Genomic DNA, 24,105 nt, shown 5'->3' on the forward strand with positions numbered 1-24,105 from the left:
TCTGGGATCAGGTAGAAGCTTATGAGGTAGAAGTGAAAATTCTCTGAAAAAGAATTATTGGTAGAGCAATGAACTGGCAATACCAACCATGGAGATACTGAAAATGAATTTTCTCCCAACAGTATTTAAAAGATAATCTCATGGATTACTCAGGAAAAAATAAATTAAAGAGAGAGGGGGGAAAAGAGTGAGAATATTTTGTGATTGATTGCTGGCTTGATTGATTCAAGATGGAATATAAAGACCCAGAATTGCACGCACTTGGGGTATGAAAACAGGAGGACAGAGTTTGTCATGGCAGATATGGGGTATGTGGAAATAAAAAGAACAGATAACTTCTGACCTTCACAGATACATTTGAAGTCACTTTTCAAAAATATGATTTATACTCAACAGTACAAGCATTCCATAATTCTCTTTTCATTTGGTTTCTGAAGCTATGGATTTCACCGCAATGCAAAGGAAGGCTAACTGTTGATGACTAACAAGTCCACATGAGGCTCTCTCAGAGTCCGTTTCTAAAATGTGAATCTAGGACAGGAACCACCAAGACTGCACTGGATATGAGTTGAGAGCTGATGAGCTAGATTTCGTGAGATCTCACTTGGGTTCCAATTTGGCCTCTGGACTTAAAAGGCATGTTATCCTCTGGCTAATGGCTTTAGGTCTACATTGCCACAGTTTTTCTCGTCTGTAATATGGCAATATTAACAGAACATGTATATTCTTTAACAAAACTTTTATAAATTAACTGAGATAATGTATGTGAGGATGGTTCAAAATAGTAGGTGCTCAATAAAGATGGGTATTCTTATTATGAAAGTTACAACAACAATGACTAATCTTCATATTGACTAGAGGCCCAGTGCATGAATTCGGGCCAATCGGGGGCAGGGCCAGCCTGGGGGAGGGGCCAAGGGAGGTTGGCTGGCCGGCCCTGCCCCCAATTGAGATGGAGGGGGTTGATCAGGGGCCGGGCCTGCCAGGGGGAGGGGCCGCAGGAGGTTGGCCGGCTGCCCTGCACCCATTGGGCCAGTTGGCTGGCTGCAGTGCGTGTCATAGCAACCAGTTGTTCCCGTCTTTCTGGTTGTTCCAGTCGCTTGGCTTTTATACATATAGACTAGTGGCCCGATGCATGAAATTTGTGCATGGAGTTGGGGGTTCCCTGAGCCCAGCCTGCACCCTCTCCAATTGTGACCTTGGGGGATGTCCGACTGCTGGTTTAGGCCTGATCCCTGTGGATTGCCATGGCAACCCAGCACTGACTGCAGGATTGACTTCCAGTGTTCAGTCGAGCCTTCGTTACGGACCCTGTGTTTTTATATATTAGGATGGGAAAAGGATTTCTATTGATGGAAGAAAATAATTCAATGTCCTTACAATAGTGTAGAGCAGTAATTTTCAACTGGTGTGTTGCAAGAATTTTTAAAACATGCAATATCTGCTTATTTAGTTAGAGGCACTGACCTCTTTTTCCTTAGATTGTCAAATTTAAAAAAATGACAATACCCAACATAGCAATAACGGTCTGGCCTGAATGCTCTGTCTTGAACCATAAATATGTAAGTCATATAACAGAGTTTCATTTTATTGGTCACATCGTATAATGAGGTTGCATCTGGGTGGTTAATTGTTGGTAACAGAAACCCTTATATACAAATATTAGGCATCTGGTTTTTAAAAAAGTCACTTTGGAACAAAATGGGTGGGTCATTACTATTATTATTAGTTTTTGTAAACCAACCAAAATTATACTTTTTTGGTCAGATTGGCAAAAAATTACAATATATATTTTGGTGTCCCACAGAATTTTAGTAATTAGTTTATATGTGCCATGAGATGAAAAAGGTTGAAAATTGCTGGTGTAGAGCATGCTTGGTTTACACAATGAAATATTTTACTTTCATTGTTTCCCACCTTGCCAGTGCAGAACAATGGACAATGCATTGAGGTATCTTTCCTTAAATATTTCCCAAGCTCTGCCTGAGGGGACAAGAGTTCTTCATTTATCACAGATGCATTCTCCCGGCTTCCTTCATCATTTGCACCACAAATGAAATGCCAGTGTGTGACCTCCTTCCTGACCAGGCAGATGCATAGTGGTGCTTTTTGATGCTGGAGGCACAGCGAATCAGCTGGGAACTTCCAGAACACAAAAGCCTTCTGCTTTGTGCCAATGCTGAGAGAAAGGCTACTCTGGTACTCACCCACAGGAGAACCAAGAGCCAGACAGCATCATTTGGAAAGACCATGGACCAGTTGGGACAGGGAGCCAAGACTGAGGCCATCTGTCTCATGGAGAAGAATCCAGTGGGTATTAAAGACCTCATCAGAGGGGCTTGGGTGCGTACTTTATGCTTTTCCTCATCAAAATAAATCTGAGTGTTGGTCAGGAGCCTGTTACTGAATTATGACCACTGAAGATGAGCTGGCACCGTGGTCCCCAGGCCAGCTGCAGGAGCAGACCCTCTGGGTTGTCCCACTGCCACATCCTCACACACTGTGTGGTTTGTCCTTTGCAACAGCCAACAGGCAAGCACAGTGGCCACCGGGCCACCCAAGAGGCAGTTCTTTTATCTAAGTACTACATGCATTTTTAATTTAAAAATACTTCCCGTTACATTAGAATCATCATAAATAAGAGTGCAATATGGTAGAGAGTGAAGCTGGCAGGCCATTCACAGATCGACTGTTATTAAAATTAGCATTATTATGATCCCATCAATTATGTCTATTCTTCGGAATGTTTCGTTTTATTCCAAACCTCTTTACATGCTCTTGTGAGGTTCATTATAATGTCAGGTGTCCCTTTCCTAGGAACATAAATTCCATGTCTGACAAATACGGTTTTCGCTATCTCGGGAAAGCATTCTGTTTGGGGCATGGGGAAGATGATAGTGTCATTTCTAATGCTGCCTGTGTTTATTCCCTCACATAACCCAATTGTCAGCAGCTTTGGGGACTCCATTACAGTCAACCAGATGTTTACATAACAACAACAGCACACTCTAATTTTTAATAATAAACATAATGGATGTTATTCTATTTCATATCAGCAATGATCCTCTCTCCTAAGAGGTTAGTGATATTTGTTGGACCAGCTACGTTGGATGACATCATGGGACCATCCTTTCTTAGAGCAACTAGAACAAAGCAACGTAAGAAGGGCAGCGGGGGCATTCCTATTTTCTTGACTTTCCTATCTCTGATGTCCAGTGAGTAAGAGACATGGTCCTGCCTGTCACAAAGCTACTGGAGGAGACGGTGACAAATATTCAGCCAAACAAACGCATACAATTAATACAGATTAATATCATAGCATACGGACACATAATTATACAAATACAGGAAACTGTGCTAACAAGTATCCAATACGAGAAGCAACCAATGAATGCATAAGTGAAAGAACAAATCAATCTCTCTGTCATGTGTTTCAATAGAAATTGAGTCCTGATAGATATACCAGAATCCACCAAAAACAAATTTTCAACATTGTTTGTAATTGTTAACCACAGAGAAGTGAAAGAGAATATTGCATCCATAACCACAGGTTTCTGTGAAAAAGCATTCTCTCTTTGTGTGTGCTCTTGGTCTCTCAACACACACACACACACACACACACACACACACACACACACACCCCTAAAAGAAGGTTTGAATTCTAGAATGACAGAAAGAATATAGCTAAAGAGTGAATTAGTGATTTGGAATTAAAGTCTAGGAAATCAATCACCTAGATATAGGACAAAACTGAATGAGCTGAAACTGTTTCTCCATCTTAGCTAGTTTTGATGAGCATATGGGCAATTGGGTTCTCCTATACTACTGGTGGTAGAATAAATTGGCACAGCATTTTTGGAGGGCAAAATGACTGTATAAGTATGTATTATATATATATATATATACACACACATATATATATACATATATATATATACACATACATACATATATATATGTATATATATGTTCATATGCATTTTATATGCATGTATGCATATACACACATAATTGCATATGAATATATGTATATAACACATACATAGTTACACTATAAATATATATCCTTGATCTAGTTAGCCTAATTTTAGTCATATTTCCTATATAAATTAAGTGTATGTGTAAAGGTGTCCATTTCAGCATTGTTTATAACAATGAATAAGACAGGTATAGCTTTAATGTTCTTTAGCAAGAGAATAAATATTATTGTGCTTTCATCTCTGGAAAAAGCTGCAGCTGATAAAAGACATGAGCTAGGATATATTTTCTAAATGGAAAGCTACCAATAACATGCTACAAGGAAAAGGAAATTTGCAGATGTACATGTAGTGCATAACCACCTTTTTATTTAAAAAGAAGAAAATCAGGATCTCTCTCTGAGTAAATGCTAGAAAGGTTCTAAAATAATCCAGACAATACAATTGGAAATGTGATTTGGACTATGGGCTGAGGGAGCTTAGCCAACAATTCACAAGCATATCTAATTATAGACTAAAACCTCTTGTTTTGAACTTTAACTTCATTACTGTTTCAAAATATAAAAATATAAATAAATTTGGAATAAAAACATGACATAGCTAGCGACTTAAGTCACAACGTCTTTTGTTATAATTTAATGAAACTGTTTTCTGGAAGCACAAATATAATAACATCATTTAAAGACAATTTATAACACAGGATCAATTGAGGTTTATTTTTTTAACACATACTAAGCACTTAAAATGTGTCAAACAGTGAATTAGGTTCTACACTTATTTAAAACACACACCTGTAAATGTCTCATAGTTTTATGGGGGATAAAGCAAAACAAGTGATTGTAATTCAGAATGGCAAAGGTGTGTGTTGGATACATGCTTTGAGCTCAGTGTTTTGCCAGTTCTGCCTCCTCAGCATGATGGGCACCTGTCCAGTGCTTGGTGTCTCCATGCCCTCAGGCTCATCTGGGCACCACCCTCATGATGTTACCGGCACCTGCAGTTTCTTAACCACTTCCTCCCTGTCTGCCCTCTTGTTTCCCACACCTTGTGCCTTCTTCACTGTGGAACAGCCCACGTCACTGTGCATAAATATAGGCTAATCCACTTCTCTGTCCTTCACATAACACCCTAACTGTAACTTAGAGACAATTCTGATTTCCCTTCTACTTGATCCCCCTACTTCATGTCTACCCTTCTTCCTCTGGCCCCTGATTTTTGGTTCTTTAACCCACCACTTCCTCACTGACCCAAAATCTGATTATAATTCATCTCTGCCTGAAAACCTCTCCCTGCCCCCACGCTTTTGTGAATTCCTGCTTATCCATCAGATTTACCTCTATTATTATTTTCTCGGGGAGTTTTATTTTAACCTATCAGGGTCCCCCATATATTTTTTCTTACAACCTCTATTCATGCATGTTTTCTCTATAAATCTTTAAGCAGTATAAAGGCGGGGATCGTTTCTTTCTTTATCACCATTCCCAGTGCCAAGTACTGTACCCAGCATAAAATAGGTTCAACATTGTTTGAAAGGAATGGAGTGATTAATTAAATAATTAGGCTGCCAAGCCCGTAGGGAGCACAGAAAGTCCGCCACAGCCTGAGGATACTTCCTCTAAAGCCAGTATCTTGAAGAATGACAAGGAAAAGACAAAGGCAAGGCAGCGGTAGACTCAGCGATTTAGCCAGGTGGTTATAAAATCTGTGTTCCACGATGAAGCCTAAAGCCATCATTGCTGTCCATTCTAGCAAAGATGCCATCCCATTGCAGGTGACCATTGCAAGAGGGCTCGGCTTTCTTTTTTTCTACACGTGGAGCCAGAGAGAACACTTTAGACGCCTCATCACTATAAGCAAACTCTTTCTGCAGAATATTTGTCCGGAATAAAAATCTAAACTGCTTATCCTGTCAGAGAGTAGCAGTTCCTAATAACAGATTTCAGGAAAACAGCCTAAGAAATCCGTTTTTCAGATGTCCCTATTAAATTGCCCTTTCTAAAATAAAAGCCTGCTTTCAGCACCAAAAGAGAAAACTGGTGAAGTGTTGAATTATGAATATAATATATTGAAATTCATCATGATCACATACCCCCTTAACTTTCAAAAAAAGTCTAATTACTCCTAATCTAAACTGAATAAAAGAAGTACATCTATAGTACTTGCTGATAACATGTGAATTCATGCCAGCCTTCCTGAATTGAGAAAATGCTTTCATTTTAACAACCAGAGCTTTGGAATCTAATGAATTACTTATTTTATTTTTATCACTTGAATTTCACCATGCGAATGTGGAAAAATAAGTATCGTATAGCAATGCAGTGTAACATATTATTAATACTATTTTTCCCCCTAGGTAGATCTTGAAGACTGCATAAGTAGATGATAACAGGGTAAATCACATTTGAAAGTTAGAAGGAAATCAGAAAGGCTATAGGAAATAGTCCTGTGGCAGCTGATATGAAATTATAGGTACTTCATCAAAACCCAGCCGGCCACGGCTACCTCATAACTCATGCTCAGCGCTTCATAACGTGATTAGGCTGCCAAGAGGGCGCATTTGTGTTTTGGGTTTCTTTTAATTGCTTGATGTTCAGCTCGACTTCCAAATGCCTCCTGATTGACGACCGTCATCATGGTGGGAATAAAGAGATCGTCAACTTTGCCGAAGAAAAGTTATTAAATTGCAGTTTTCCTAAAGGGAAACATCCCCTGCAATGGTAATTGAAAAAAAAAATCTTTATTGACAGTCTTTGAGGGAAAATACAATATTCAACACTTAGGCTGAAGCTAGATTGATAAAGGCAATACAGATTTGAAGCAATTATACAGACAAGTCAGCTAAGAAAATCGGCTGGAAGAGAAGGTGTCTAGTCTATCCTACTGGTCTGATTGGCAACAAGGCTGTCTTTCTGACTTTTGCTCACTCACAGTCACTCACTCCGCCAACATGGACTGAAGGCCTGAAAATGTGATGCACCTTTTCCCTCAGGAGATCCAGGCTAATGGCTAGATGGGGGTGGAACCAAGACTAATACAAAGCAAGTGGACGTCAAGGCTGTTACAAACACAGCTGCTGTGGGAACAGAGGACAGAGAAGAGTCGCTCCCCCATGTGGGATCTGCCGATTAGCTAGTTTTCCCAACCCCCAGGCGCTGTAACCACTGCCATCGAAGTGAAAAAGGTCCTGTATTAGGCATACAGGGGCCCCTTTTTATGATTTATTTTGAGAGGGAGGACTTATCTGCTATAGGTGATAATGATAAATGTTTACTATCTGGCTTTTTAAAAATAAATACTTTTCTCTGATCAGAAATATAGCATTATGTTCATGGTAGAGCATTTAGAAAATACAGGGGGGGGCGGGAAACTACAAAAATGAAAGAAATAGAAGACTCATCTGTCATGTCACTGTTTGGAGATAGTCATAATTTTATTTCAGATATTTCTAATCCTTAGTGTGTGTGTGTTCATTAAAATCGATTCTTGGACGTAATAGGAACAGTGTTAGATGGGCTATTTTGTAAGCTATCATTTTAAATTTTATAATATACTATAAATACTATATCCTATTTTAGAATATTGTTCCACAGCATGATTTTAATAGTCACATATTATTTTATTGAATTAATACATCAAATAATTTCACCAATTGCTTACTGATGAACTATTTTAGACTATTTGTAATTCTTTTACATCATAAACAATGTACCAGCTTTAATCTTTTAATTTGGGGGAAGAGATTAATAATTTATCATATTCTATTCAAATTCATCTTAAAATCTCTATCTCTGATATCTCCAATAAATAGGCTTACAGTATTTTATTTAATTATTATTATTTTTAAACCATATTTTACAAGTATATGGTAAAAACAATTCAAATCTTCTTATAGAACTTTAAGTAAAAAAGCAAAATTTTAAAAATAATGGTGCTATTTAGGTGATGAATAAGAGTTGGAAAAACTTGAAGAAAACAGAGATAAGGTTTGAAGTACACAAAATGCATACCATAAGTATCTACAGATTTCGGTGGAGGGGAGTAAAGTTTAGCTCTGATTTGCTTATCAACTAATCCTATATAATAAAAGCCTAATATGCTAAGTGTCCTGTCGACCCACTGGCCAGTCAACCAATCAAAGTGTAATATGCTAGTGATATGCTAAGGCCACTCAACTGCTCACTATGACATGCACTGATCACCAGGGGGCACACGCTCCGATCAGTAGGTTAGGTTGCTGCTGGGGTCCAGCAGGATGAGCCAGAGGGACCAGCTGAGTGAGACGGGCTAGACACGCCCTGGAGCCCTCCTGCAGGCCAACCTCTCATGTCTCTCCCCAGCCCCTATCGTACACCTGTGAGGTCCTCGGTCTAGCCTGTGCCCTCGCAATCCAGAACCCCTCAGGGGGATGTTGGAGAGCCAGTTTTGGCTCGATCCCACGGGGGAGTGCTGTTCAGCCAGAAGCCGGGCTCACGGCTGGTGAGCGCAACATCAGTGGCAGAAGCCTCTCCCACCTCTGCAGCAGTGCTAAGGGTGTCCGGGTGCCAGCATTCAGTCAGACATCCCTCGAGGGCTCCTGGACTGTGAAAGGGTGCAAGGGCCTGGCTGAGGGGACCCCCCCTCCCAGTGCATGAATTTTGTGCACCGGGCCTCTAGTAGAGACATAAAAATGCTACCAGCCATATAAATAATAACGTCTGAAAAAAAAAAGCATTTGCTCTTTTATTCTCTATCCTAGGACTAGGTCATGAAACATGTTTTCTTGGAGAACTTTATAAAGATCTGTGTGATATAATGAGTGACATCCTCAAATAACATAGTCAAAGTAAATGCAACTATTTGTTTGATAAAATTTTACTTATCATTAAGAACAATGAAAATAAATGATGTTTAGGGAATCATTTCAGCTTATGTTGTCCTCTTGAGATAACTGGAAATACCCTGGAATATATTGTTAAACAAGTGTTGAGTGTTCTTATACTAGGAGCTGAATAAGAGATTTGATGACATTCCTTTGTCCTCCACATGTTGAAAGGCAGGTGGAAGAGTGCGAATAGGACACAGAGAGATAGGCCACTGACCTCCTAGTGCCCTGATTGTACAACATGCATACATTTACTTGAGAGAATTATCTACAGACATCAGCTGGCTCTAAGAGGTCACTTTCAGGTGTGCTGTTCTTACATAGTTTAATTAGTTTGACTTTTTCTTTATGACAAAATCATTTGATTCACAAAAAAGGTTGAGTATAATCTCAACTTTTCCAAGGGCATTTCAGGTGTGAAGAAAATGTATGTTTAATTCCATGAAGCATTGTTCCAGCAAGGACACAGTGGATTATTGAAAACATCTTATTTATGGGATAGGAATGTAGAATAAAGCTGCAGGCAGTAGTTACTTTGCATAAAATTTGTCATCTCAAACTCCCTTTTTAGCTTCTGAAATGGACTCATTTGCTATTTTTCCAAAAGCCTTCCTGAATGATATCCCGAAACCATAATCACTCTCTTCCTGGACAGACATGAATGTACATATTATAAGTATAACAGAATAATTTTATACTTGCCATATTGCTTTGTTCACATTCTCAAATTCACTTATTAATTTGTCAAATTACTCCTGAGTGCCAGGCATTAGAAATAAGTATAAAGTGCTGCTGTATTGAGTTTTCCTTTTTTTTTTTTTTTTTTTTTTTTTTTTTACCTAGACTGCATATTCCTAAACAGAAACCATGTCTGCTATTTCTTTTTCTTTCCTTTCCTTTGCTTTCCTTTCCTTTCCTTTCTTTTCCTTTCCTTTTTTCTGATTTATAGGGTAATTGTTTAGGACTGGGGGCAGAGAAGAATAAATAAAGAAGGATGTTAGTAAGAAAAAGATGTTTAATTTCCCAAAGAAATCTGGATTTAAAAGAAAAAGGCTTAAGTTTGTATTGAACATAGCAGAGTTGGAAAAAAATATAATTTAAGATTCATAGCATGGACCTGTCACTGAAATGGTGATACTTGTAACATCCACATTCTGGAGAAAATGACCATGTGTAGAATAAAAGTGCCATGTAAATAGATATAGTGAGTTGTTGCAGTGATATAGAGCTTAGATGATAGGACTTTTTTCCCCTCAAAACCAAACAAACAACAAACAACAAACCCAAAAACTGGCTCCTTGAATATGCTTGAGCCTTCACCTTGCCTATTCTAGATTGTTGTCAAGTATCATGGGGTCAGTAAATACTCCACAGGTTTTGAGAGTCAGGCTGATCTCTGATTACCTAAGATGTGTACAATTATTATCCAGGTTACTTAAGGTGCGTACAATGACTGGGATGATGGGGAAACATAGAGGGGAGAAAAGCTTTCAGTTCAAATATTACCTGGGTGTAACATTATTTGTCCTGTACTTTATATGAGAATGTGACTCCCTGACTTATAGCAATTTCTGATCTTTATTGAATGTTGAATATGTGCTAGATTTAATTTGTTCCATTTGAGCTTGGTACTATTATATTTTCCCCATTATATTGATAGAAATATACAGTCTCTGAATTAAAATTACCGAATTCTAAGTAGTCGAGCTGAGATTCTTATCCCCTAAACACGTGTATATGGAAGGCTAGACTGTCTCGCACATAAAGTCCTGGAACTGTGTGGTCAAGAAAACATCCTAAGATTTGGTAAATATGAGCTATCTGCAAATGACCCCAGGGATGCCATGGTTAAAGTTGGCCAGTGCTGGTGACACTTAGACATAGCAATGGCAGGGAGCTGAACATTTAGGCCTGACCTTCCAAGGTGCAGTTTAACTACATGGTACAGACATGAGCTATGAACTACTTATGATTTCAGAAAGCTAAATATTGTTAATGGAAAGATAGGACCACTCTTGTCTGGATATAGATTCCTTTCTCTCTTACTGTGAGCCTCATGTGGTAATTCACCGTTAAAGTCCACATCCTCAGATTTATTTAAATATTAGCAGGGATGCAAAAATCTGTGTGTGTCACACCAAACAACTAGAAACAAGCTACTTTATCTTCTCAATTCAGAGGAAGCACAGCCTAATAATAAAGCATGCCAATCTCCTTAAACTACAACATTACTTTTTTTTAAAAAAAGATCTCATGATATTATACTGGCATGGGCCTTACTTGATCTTTTCAGAGTGTTTACATATTACTGGGTGATGTGTTTCTTTTCCCCCACCATTCAGTGGGCAGCACAACAGTTAGAATGGGTGTCCTAAGTTGAAGTCTTATCTTCTTGCATTTGTTTTGTGAGACAGAAGAATGTAGATGTCGGAAATGCAAACTTGGAACTATCTGGGGCTGGAGCTTAAACAGAGGCCAACAACATAAGGATTGTGGTGTTTGGAAAGAAACATTTACAAAAACTTCGACTTCCAAGGTGACTGGCTAGTGCAAGCAGTGGGGAAACTCCGGCCGGCGGGCAGTATAAGGCCCGTGAAATCATTTGGTCTGGCACTCCCAAGGCAACTGCAGGTGGGATTTGAAATTCAATAAATGTAGGCGCTCTTTTCATAGCAACATAAATTTATAGGAAGCAAATGATGTTATAAATATTCAAATGGCCCTTGGCAGAAAAAGGTTCCCCATCCCTGGGCTAGTACGTCAACACAATCTAAATTCTGGGTTTAGGAAGATTACATTTCCGTTAACTGATGTGCCTCTGATAAAAGCCCAGAAACAATTACTTCTGCCCCTGCATCCATCAAGGCTTCTGCCATTTTTTAGCACTTACTGAGAGTTTTACATATTCATCTTACTGATCTACCCTAAGAGGGAGGCTCCATTATTGCCCCACTCTATCGGCAAGGAAGAAATGGAGACCTACAGAGGTGACATGACTTGCCCTTGGTCACAGAGCTATTCAGCCGTAGAGCCCTGGTCTCAAATTTTTATTGTCCTTTCTTATTAATTTCCCCTGCTACAATTAATTATGCCTTTCAAATACATGTTTTAGACTGTCTGTTTTGGGGATCTGCCTCCACAGGAAAGGCTGTGAATGTATTATAGGCATCAGTTGTGGTTCTCTATATTTGAGTTGCCTATGTTCTTTCAAAGGAATAACCTTTTGGGGACACCCAGCCAAAGGTGAGAACCTACAGAATAAATGTCCAAAGATGCTGAAGCAGAACAAAGGTGATGGCGTGACTGAATAATCGGTGTTTGACTCCAGGTGACCGACCTGAATCATCCTGGAAATGCCCTTGTCTCCATCGAAGGGGCAGCTGAGTGGACTAAACTGCATGCATGTGGGAAGGTCAGTTGGCTTCAGCAGAGTGACTGGAGGCACAGATATTCAGTGTCAATCCCCCCACACAGCCACACACCCTGGAGTTTATTCCTCTTTTAAAGAGAATGTAATAGAGAAATTCGAGCCAGCAATAAGTTAGCCTTCTCGGGAGTCTAATGACATCGTTATAGAACATTCTCACTTTGCTCCGTGGATACAATGTCATTAGTGCCCCTGGGGTTTAGACCACGCTATCTCAGTTATTCTACACAGCCTCTCCCCAGGTTGTACCTCTCCCATATGTCGGAAAAATGAGAGCTGTTACAGACACAAAAGGGTTTGCAATAGCCCCAAGAGCACACAATATTATTTTGTTCATCAGTTGTCAAGTGCCTGCAGGGTTCAAAGAGATAGGTCAGTAGAAGGGTGTATATAATATGAATTGTTCTACACTCAGAAAAAAATAAGGTGTTTGCAGGAATGTGTCTCTAGGGTTCAAATGTAATAGAAGCTGCAGATTCAATTGGGGTCTCTCGACCTCACCCCTTTTCTGAGACCACCAACCTGGAAGTCAGTATTTGACTTGATTTTTATTTTCAGTGATTGAATAATATCTTCTAATGCCCCCACAAACATCCTTTATGCTAAACAGTGAAGCTGGCCCATCACATCCTTCTCAAGTACTTGAAATTCAGTGTACATAGTGGGTGTGCAATGCATCTGAGGTGAAGGAACACATGTTAGGGCTTGGTAGAGACAATCTTTGTTCCAGAGCTTCCCAACGGACTACTATAAGAACGAACATCCTTCTCAGTTAGCAGTGAGCAAACTTGCTTTGGCATGGGGACCAAATAAAGATGTTAATGGAAACAATATTTTAACCTAAAATTAGAAGGACTTTGTTTGTTTTCCCATTGTTAAAGCAGTATGCACACACTACAAAAATTAAAACAATAGTGAAAAATAGTAAGTCAAGACTTCACATCACTCAAAGCATGTAAGATGTTAAATAATAAAATATGATTTAAATTGAATCCTACCCATGGGTATAAGTACAGACATGGCCATGTGACAAATGGTATCTACGCATTGATAAAACTGCGGTAAGCCCTAACAGACATGATCATAAAATAATAGTGGGCGACTGAGCCCTAACCAATTTTGTGACTGTGTCAAGTAAATACATAGACTCTTAAATGCTTTTCCAATTATCTCAAAGCTATTAAGAAATAATAAAGTGGTCTCAATATAAACGTCATTTTAATGCACATTATCTTTACAAAGCAAATGTCTACCAGTCACCTCTATAGAGGTGTGGGGCGGGATACATGTGTGTGAGACCAAATCATATTAGTGATGTTTTGTGTCTAAATTCTTTACACCTCAATAACTGTGAGGCCAAAGGCTTAACTCAAAAAGTAGATTAAAAAATGAACACAAGATTTCACATTTACCATCATACTTGGATGAATGTGGACAGACACATGGATGAGTCCCATTACTTGACAATAGAGGACTTCATACACTTACATGCTAAAGATAGTGCTCAGCTTCCCAGTCACTCCTAACCAAACAGGGATTAGGCTTCTGGGTGAGTGAAAGGATTTGGGGGCCAAAAATGAGTAGTGATGAATAGAAAAGGAAACTTGCCCATGAGGGATGGGAAAATGCACCACCCAAGGGCTTCTTTGAAACTGGTAGAGTTGCCCAGAAGGCTGTTGAGAATAGGATGTGTACCCTAGAGGTGACTGATGTAGGAAAATATGAGAGAAGATACATTTCAAGGAAGAAATGGAAGGGTAGAGATGGAAACTGGGAGGCAGCACGTCACAGGAGGTAATAGAGAATAGTGGTACTGTGCTGTCTTGTCAGAAGAACTTACCTGAGTAGTAACAGCTATTATAATTTGAATGATCAAGTCTATAAATTAGTTTTCCTGAGTGTCATTCAGATCTTTTAATATGCAGAGAAAACTGGGGTAGGAAGAGAGAGAGAGAGAGAGAGAGAGAGAGAGAGAGAGAGAGAGAGAGAGAGGGAAAGAGAGAGAGAGAGAGAGAATATGAATGTGAATGAGTATACAGTATATCTGGCCAAAGGGAATGAACTTAATAAAATGAAACAAAGAGGTGAGGGTGTAGATACACCATCACTGACATTGGATCACATTGCCCTTATAATGTGTGTATGTTTAATGAAATTGCACCACTCTCTCTGTCCTTATCTCTGGCCACCTTGGGAGTTTTGATCCTTAAAATTACAAAGAGGACAGAGAAGGATCACAAAGCACTCCCTCTTGGATGCACTGCCATCCATCTTTTTGATGTGAAACATCTAAAACCAGATTCGCAAAAATAATTTTCCACTGAGCATTTATTCAGAGCTCTGTTTCTCTGGTGATTCTTCACAAAGGTTTTGTTGCTGGTGCCCAGAGGAAAGACTAATTTAAATGTAGAAAGAGACACTTAAAAAATAGTCATCTGTTGGCAAATCTCTGAGGGTATTACCTTCCTTTCACACAGGCAGGGAGCTAAACCTGATTGCATTTAGGGTTATCTTTAGCAGCTATCTTCGGAATCAAAACATTCTCATGAGGACTATTGTTCTAACTAATCTACTTATTAAGCTTTTATTCTGTTTTAATAGTCTTTTATTAAAAATAAACTCAAAGGGGACAGCAATGGATTTTGCAATTATTAGTGAGAAAGACACAGCCTATGACCTACAACCACTGGTTTGTCTAAGGATGCTCCTCTTTTGAAAGCTGTATTTTAAATCATTATGCTTAATTACAGGCACTCACTCCCCCATCTGCACCCCCACCCTCTATCCCCTAAAAAGTACAACCAGTATGAAGCCGACTTCCCTCCAATTTGGAGTCGGGGTGAAAAACTCAGTACGTGTGATGTGTAACTACAGTTTCAAGAAGTGTCATGCAGCAGCTGAGGGTGGCATGTCAGAAAAAGGCAACACACCACGGAATATTTTGTGAGTAGGATGCGGAAAGCTTTGTCTAAAGCAATTCTTTGTGCCGTCTAATGCGAATCTGTGTCTTTCACTTCCTGTGTGCATCTGTATGCATTGTTATTCTGGGCAAGAGATGCTCCCATATTTCTTTGGACTGAAAGCTATATTCCCCAAACCAATGAAATGAAGATTTTGTAATTTCTTACCTCTTATTAAGGACTTTCCCTGCAACCTACAAATAGTATAATTTTAAACTAGAAAACTCATTTTCCCATATCTAAACAAATTACTCACTGTGCATCCAAACACAGATAGAAACCACCAAGAGCTGTAGAAATATATATATGTGTATATATATATATATATATATATATATATATATATATAGAGAGAGAGAGAGAGAGAGAGAGAGAGAGAGAGAAACACACTGTGATTTTCATGAAAACATTGAGAACCATGGCAGGTAGAATCTCACCCAAATCCTCCTGGTTTCCTTGGAAATACTCCCACTATTTCTTAATTTATTTCTTCAATTCTATTTGGAAATTCCAAAGGGAAAGAGCAGCCTATGGCTATGTTAAAAGCATGCTCATTAAAAATGCAGGACCACATGACTGCTAATTTATTCTTTAACTCCTGATCAAATATTTTAATACATTAGGCCTTTATTATCAGAAGTCACTGTTTTCCAGATCATTCTCACTCAAGGTCATGCAGAAAGGTTTTAAGAATCATCTAAAAGCAAAAAGGGAAATTAATCCCCTCCTTGTGCATTGGCATCTTTTTCTTTCTAAGAAGCCAGGAAATGCTCAAGGGACCTATCCCTCTATTAGAGAGCAGGGACGATGCTAGAAGTCAAATTAATGCAAATGTGGAACGACCTAACCAGTAATAGTGCTTAACATGTGTGGAACGTTTCTAAAATGTATGAAACAGCATCATCATTAGTTACCGCAACCTTCTAACACCTTCATAAGAGACATAAGGATGTAAAGTGAGACAACAAACCTTGATAGCACAAGGCAAGTCTCGGATAAACACAAGACTAGAGCTAGAATTCTGTATTTCACCAGGGGGTGTTTGTGGAGCTGAGGGAGATTTGAGTCAATGACCTTGAATTCTCAACCTTAAATACACAAGGCAGCCTCAGGAAGGAGGGAGAAGTGCAAACACTGAGCTCACATACAGGGAGTGACTCTGGGAGTCGAGGAAGCTTTACATAGGCGAGACAACCAGATCATGATTTCTCTGTTGGGGACTTTGTTATGAGAATTGGGGCACTGAGGTCCCAATGAAAGACTTTCTCCCCAGATGAAAGATCAATATCTAATTTGATTTGCAGGCAAGAAATAAACTTCAGGATGGAGAGTTGTTGACTGTGTTTTCCTGGGACTTCTCTTCCACTTTACCAGGCTGCTGGCCATGTCTTAAGTAACAGAGAAACTGAGATATGTAGAAGCTTCCTATGAATTCCCTGCGCTTTCTGACCTACACCAACCAATAGATGGTGGTGTACTTGCCACATTCCTATTATATTCAGAACCTGAGTAAAAACAGCAAGAGACACTCACATCAGTGGGATAAATGACTAGAGAACAAAAGTGGGCATTAGAGAGAGACTGCCCCTTCTTCCCTGTCCTTGTCAGATACTGTTGTTGGCCTACTCAATAGCCATCAGCTGTTTTTCCAATATCCCTCCTTCTCTCTAACCAAATCTCATTTTTGCTTATGCTAGAAGGTTGGCCCCTCCCCTAGCCCAGACATATGTTTTGTCTGATTGTCTAGTGATTCCTTGCACTCGATTGATTGATGGATGGATGGGCAGATGTAACCAAGGAAACATAAGGGAAAACAGGCTGGGTTAGAGTCTGACAATGATTTTACTCCCTGATGGAAAAAGAGATCCTGGAGGTAAAGCCCTTCCCTATGTGTGCCTTCCTGGTTTGGATGCAGTCCTCCTGTGAGAGTGAAACACTTGAAAGTGAAGCCGAATGCAATGGAAGGGGAAACATGGCCAACACCATCACAAAGACACCATTGAACTACTGAACTACTGAACTGGTCCAGAAATCATCTACCTCCATAATTGAAGGCCTTTTACTTTAATCCAGTTGGGTATATCAAGCTTAAGTAAAATTTGGACTGAATTTAAAGTAATGTCTTCAATTGTCCACTTTGCTTTCCAGATACAAGTTGAGGAATGGAGATCTGGAGATCTCAGACCATTTATGAAAAATATCAAGTATAGGCTAACATTGGGGTTAATATTATTAATATAAATATATGAATATATATGTAGGTACATGTATACTTGTATGTGTAAAATATGCCAGGCACTCTAAGTACTATGCTTGAACTATATTATTTAACTTTCAAATAATTCTAAAATAGCTTTCACATTTATTCCCACTTTACAGATGAGGCAACTGAATCTTAGAGAGCTTCAGAAATCTGCTGAGGTCACTCACATGGTAAGTGTTTGAAGAACAAGTCATGATTTTGTCAGCAAACCTAAGTAGATTTAGTTTGGAGTTGAAAGTGTCACAAAACACGTAAGTCAACACCTATGTGAATTGTTAGAACATCCTAAATGCTTAATACCATTTTTTTATTTTTTATTTTTTATTTTTTATTTTTTATTGATTTCTTAGAGAGAGAGGAAAGAAGAGGGAGAGAGAGAAACATAGCAGTGAGAGAGAAACATCGATCAGCCACCTCCTGCATAAACCTCGACCAGGGACCTAACCTGCCAACCTGGCATGTGCCCTGACTGGGAATCTAACCAGAAACCTTTTGGTGCATGGGAAGACACCCAACCAACTGAGGCACATAGGCCACGGCTCACTATCATTTATTAGAAGTTTCACTTCAATTGCTTCCAACCTACAGATTGCAGCATAAGCCCTTGTGGCAAATGAAAAACATGTGCTTAGGAAGGTCCCAGATGATGCAGGCTCCAGTTGGTACATGTCATCCTCAGGGACCTACTGATGCACAGTCTCCATGCCCAGTGGGAGCAAAGTCCAGTTAATGGTAGTTGTCACCTCTTACACCTTTGCTGATGGGAATCACCTGTTCTACACGAATCCCTGTGACTTTGGTCCAATAGAAAACCACAGAGAGCATGTCCAGCAGTGGAATCATAGGTTACTGAAGCGGAAGTTAGCTGGGCCTATCCTGTATTAGCAGTGTACAGGAGAGGACTGAGAATGATGTTGGTGATTTTTGATCTGATTGTATTTAAAGATAATGTCAATGAAAACTGAGTGTTGTTACTAGTGCAAAGTAAATGTTGGGGCAGACAGAGACATCTGAGAGAGAGTAGAGAGGCCACTTTCCAGGGAAAACCATCCAATTGTATTAACATTAGAGCTATTCCATACCACATGCTTTTTTTTTTAAAATAAAATAATTGAAGAAACCCAATGACCAACTATCAGAGTTAATTTATATAAGGGTAAAATCCAAGAGGGAACCCCAAGTGACTTTATTTAGTTGATTAGTTCACATCTGTCATTTTCAAAATGCAGGACACCCAAAACAACACATCCAAAGACATTTTAGTGGTTGTTTTCTGAATGGCTGGAGATTTATTTTGTCACACTGGTACCATAAAAATCGAAATAGTTTGAAGGTGTGTTAACTTCATCCCTCTTATAGCCTATTCTGTCCCTCATGATTCATATGTTTTCAAAATTATGAAATGGGATATATGCACTTTTTTTGTGATGTTTGTGACCAGCATGAAGATATTCACCTGCTAATAACAATAAAAACATCAATAATGGTACCACGAAGAACCATGAAGAATAGTTTGACTGTTTACTATAAGCCTTGTGCTAGGTGATTTTATATGCATCATCTTATTCATTTTTCATAGTAATCCTATGAAGGATAAAATCTTTGCCCCTTTCTAGGGAGATTGAAAGACTTTGCCCAAGATCACACAGCTAGGACACCAGGTGTATTTGAACACAGCCTGCTTTATTGTAGTCTAAGCTTCACATGACTCTATGTGCCTTCCTCTTCACAGTCTACTTATACAATAAGATTTATTATACTTAACACCATATTTTAAAAAGACCTTAGGGTTATTTAGCCCATGTCCTGACTAGTATAAGCTCAGTCCACACAAAGCCATGCCTTAAGGTTGTACAAACCAAAAATATAATGAGAGTTCAGGAAGGGTTTAGAGAAATTCTTGGATGATAGATCTTTCCCAGTTAGGGATGCCCCCTTGGAGGACAATATCATGAAGGGCAACTATCATCATGTCACACCATTGTCCCTTGGCGCTACTATAAAAGACAAAATACTGAATAGTGTGGACTATAAGTCTTATCCCACATGACTTTTTATGTTCTTATGATTCTTAAAATATATCTAAGTAACCTATTTCTACAATTCATCAAACTTAACCATGAGAAATAACTGAATCTTGCTGTTACTTGTCCAATTGGAGGCAAAGGTGAAGCCATTCTTATTAGAAGAAAGCATTGCTATTTTTGTAGCTTGTTTTGTTGGACTGAAAATAATTGGACTATGAGAAGATGTGGGTCCTTTTTTCGTCTCTGCCTCCCAGGTGCTGTGTGACCCTGAGCAAGTCAAACTATGAGCCTCACTTTACTCATTAACAGCATGAACGACTTGAAGCTAGGGCACTTCCTCTCAGGGAAAGGGTAGAATTAAAACACAGAAAATCATCAGGCAGTGAAGAGCCAGCCAAGGGAATTTGTTTATCTAATGCTGAATTCTAGATGGGAAAAAAAAAGTACCTTCTTAAAAATGCATCACCATAGACCTGCCCTTAGGCAAATTTTGGACTCAAAATTTACATAACCAGCATATATCAGGAAACTCCAAGACAAGGAATCAAAGTGGTCTTGACGGTTATATTTTATAGAACCTGGCAGAAGCCAACACAAATTTCTCTACAAGGATGGAATGTACCCTCAATTCAGGTCTCAGAAAATATTCACGGATTGATTCCACATAACACAAGTTCACTCTCCAAAACTGCAAAACAAACAAGGAAGTGAGTGTCCATGAATAGTAATCAGCAGAAACAATAGGGAAAAAGCTTTAGATACTGAAATTATGAGATTTAGATTATAACGTAAATATGGCTAAGTATTTTTTTTTTTTTTAAAGAAATGAAATAGCTTCACAGAGAAAGCAAAGGGGAAGGGAAAAAGAAGACTCAGGATAGAAATGGTGGAGAAATGGTGGCTCAACTTCCAACTGTGGTCCCCATAGCTGCTCCAGGGATAGCCCAGAACAGCAAAAAGAGGCCAGCCAGTCCTTCCCACAATGGCAGCAGCAGCGGGGGATATGGCACTGGTAAGAAGAAAAAAGTGTCTGCCTCTAGCTTTGCACAGGGTATCAGCATGGAAGCCATGAGTGAGAATAAAATGGTGCCCTCTGACTTTAGCCCAGGACCTGTGGAAAAAACTTCCAAACCTCTGCCATTTAAGGATCTCAACTTTGTGCACTCTGGCCATGGTGGCCCAGCAGCTGGCAAGAAGAAGAGAACCTGGAAGAACCTGAAATAAATTCTTGCTTCTGAATGGGCATTGCCTTGGTAACTGAATGATCCTAGCTACTTCAGTATTGATGCTCCTCCATCCTTCAAACCAGCTAAGAAGTATTCTGATGTTTCAGGTCTTCTTGCTGACTACACTGACCCACAGAGCAAGCTGCGGGTCAGCACCATCAAAGAGTTTTCCTACATTCGGAGGCTGCCTTCCATGTTGTCACTGGCTACCTGGCCCCGAGAAAGGCCGCGAGCATCGTGCCCTGAGCCTTGAGAGGTGGTGATGAAGTGGAAAACTTTCCAAGCCAGACTTGGACTCAGTTGTGTTTCATGGAAACGCTCATTCTGCTGTCTGTCTGGAAATGTCAGTGCTGGGCCTTAGAAACAAAGTTTGGCATTAAGGTGTGGGTTTTTCTATGTTTTCCCTCCAAGTGTGATATTTCCTGTTGAGTTAAATTGTATTTCATTTGTTGCCTCAAGTAAAGTCATTTGACAAGAAAAATAAAGAACTGAAATAATGAGAAAGGAGTAAGAAGCTATCGAAGAAAGACCAGTCAGATTTGTAATATTAATTTATAGAAATAAATTATTCTAAATAGAAGTTCAAGAAGTAAAAAATAAAACCATTGAATAAAAACTCAATGTATATGTTTAGTAGCATATTAGAATCAGAACACAGAATTTATCTAGAATGCTGAAGAGACAGAACAGAACACTAAAATATGAGACAATAAGAGAAACAGGGGAAGATAAAATGAAAATGACTTGGATAAGTCTAACTTACCTTAGAGGAAAAAAAAGAATAAATAAAATGTGGGAAAATAATATAGCTAAGAAGTTTTCAAAGGTGATAAAGAATCTGAATCTTCAGATTAAGAAAACACAATAAATTTGAAATGTAATAATAAGTAAGAAACATATATCTAGCCACAATGGAGTACAACTTCTCAATCCAAGACAATGAAAAGATCTTAGTAACAACCAGCAATTAAAAACAGATTATCTGCATAGGAAAACATTTACTCTCAACAGATTTCCCAGCCACAACGATTAAAGACAAAAAAGACTAAAAATCTTCTAAATATTTAAATGCCTGTTGGAAACAAAAATTTCAACTTAGAATTTTATAACTGGCTAAACTATTATTCAGTAATGAGTAAGTATTTTTTAAACAAACAAAAACATAAGAGTTTGTCACCAATTGATCCTAGTTAAAGGACTCCTCCTAGAGTAGTAGCCCCATGGCCAGAGATTCTAATTTAGTTGTATGAGGAACAAGCCTTGTATTTATATATCTATCTCTAAATATGTGTATAAATATAGATATATCTGTATGCTATATATCTTCCAACCTATAGCTTTGAGCACAAGTCCCTGTGGCAAATGAAAAACATACACTTGGGAAGGTTCCCAATGACGCAGACTCCAGTTGATACATGTCATTCTCAGGTTATATATACTAAAAATATATTTTTTCAGTAGGCCCCAGATACTGCATTTCTAACAAGCTCTCAAATGATACTGATAATGTTGGTCCATGGACCTTATTTTAAGCAGCAAGATTCCAAAGGAAAAGTTCAGGAATATGAAAATTTGTAGCAGGAGAATGACTGAGATTCAAGAAGCAATGATGAATGCAGAATTTATTAATGTGGATAACTCTAAATATTAATCGTATAAAATGGTAATAATGAAGTTTAATTTTGTATGAAAAACAAGTAAAACCAGGAGAGAATGAGCAGTTAAACTGTTTCAAGATCTTCATATTGTTCGGATGAGACAGAGATACTTATCAAAATGAATGCTTTGGTGCAGAGCCAGAGTTTTACAATTGTTTTTGAAGCACAAGCAACCCTACACTTTATCAAGCAAATCAGAATGCTTTTGAGAGTAAAGGGGGAGCTATTAATAATTACCCTAGATAACAGCCAGGATCATCCCAGAAACATCAGGACAATGGTCCACTTCCCTTAAGAGCTGAGAGGTGGCTGAATGAGCTGATCTCTGGGCCCCTTCCCCTCCCACCATCCCTAGGCCCAACGAATGAGAAACTCCCTCTTTTTGTTTACTTAACACCTCCCAGCTCTATGAAAATGTTCACTTGAAAAAAAACAACGGAAACTCATGAACCCAAACAACAACATGGTGGTTGCCAGAGGAGAGGGGGTGTGGGGAGAAGGGGGCCCTAATATATGGTAACAGGAAAAGATTTGACTTTGGGTGGTGGGCAAATAGTACGATATACAGATCTGGTAACATAGAAACCCACACCTGAAACCTATACGATCATGTTGACCAATGTCACTCCAATTAATTTAATTTAAAAATACAAAAGAAAAAATACAATAGACACCTGTTGATTTTGCCTGTGTGGCATTGATTCCCTCTGCTTTTGGTAGCTGTGCCTCAATTTCCTTTTGGGAAAACCACACCTCCTGCAATTCCTGTAATTCACTCTCATTCTATGCCAACTCCAGGAATGGAAACATCTCCCAAGCCTGGCCAATAAGGTCATTCTATTCTCTTGACCACTATGATTGGCTGCAGTATAAGTATATGAGTCAGGATAGCCAATGAGAATCAAGCTAGAGAATCATTAAAAAAGAGATCACAACTGTGGCTGAATTTTCTGGTTGTAAACATGCAGGTGCTGGGAACCGACAGGTGGAGGGGCATATCTGAGATCCGTGCCAAACCAGAAGGAAAGATACACACAAGGTCCTCGTGACATGGTCAGTACCACTGTATCTAGTCTAAAGCAAATTATACTCATGAAGTGAGATAATATCTCTTAAACCATTTTGGGGTATTGACTTATTAACTTTATTATTTTTTTTACTCTTATTTACTTAAGCCAGTTTGAACTGGGTTTCTCTACCACAAGAAATAATTAATAAGATGTGTAATTTGTGAAAACCAAATGACAAAATTAACTTAGCAGAGGCTTTTCGCTTTAGTGACGTCATTGGAGTGGCACCAGCTACACAAGAATGAGACTGAGAATTACTGTTTCCCTCCCCCCTCATATGCTATTACTCAAATCAATGGCCCGAAGCTGCTGTGAACTTTTAAAATGCTTACTATTTCTAAAAATAGATTTTCTAACCCAACTCCCCTTAGAATTGGAAAAATGAGCCAGATGTGTACAATTCTAAATTCACATTCTAAGATAGGCAGCTTGTAAACTTTTGTTGATCGGCTGATTTTTAAAACTTTTGAAGGGTTTGGTTTAGATCATAGATATTTAGCCAAAGCAAGTGGCTAGAAGTAAGCTTTTGAATTTCTTTGCTTCTGATTGAAAAACTTATAACTATGAGTTATTTGAATGCATCGTTGTCGGTATTCCATGGAAAGGCACAACAATAAATAAGGTACCTGCTCAGTT

The 24,105-nt window shown here is 38.8% G+C and overlaps 1 protein-coding gene and 1 pseudogene across 7 annotated transcripts in view; one reads left to right on the forward strand and one right to left on the reverse strand.

Moving 5' to 3' along the window:
• TENM2 (teneurin transmembrane protein 2) overlaps positions 1 to 24,105 on the reverse strand; it is a 1,211,371-nt gene that overhangs the window by 546,721 nt on the left and 640,545 nt on the right. The gene's annotated exons all lie outside the window — the stretch shown is intronic.
• Positions 20,410 to 20,987, forward strand: LOC308251945 (INO80 complex subunit C-like; annotated as a pseudogene). The gene has a single exon. The product of its transcript is annotated as an INO80 complex subunit C-like (transcript).

Source organism: Plecotus auritus (assembly GCF_963455305.1).
Source record: "Plecotus auritus genome assembly, chromosome: 6".
In the NCBI taxonomy this organism is placed as follows: domain Eukaryota; kingdom Metazoa; phylum Chordata; class Mammalia; order Chiroptera; family Vespertilionidae; genus Plecotus; species Plecotus auritus.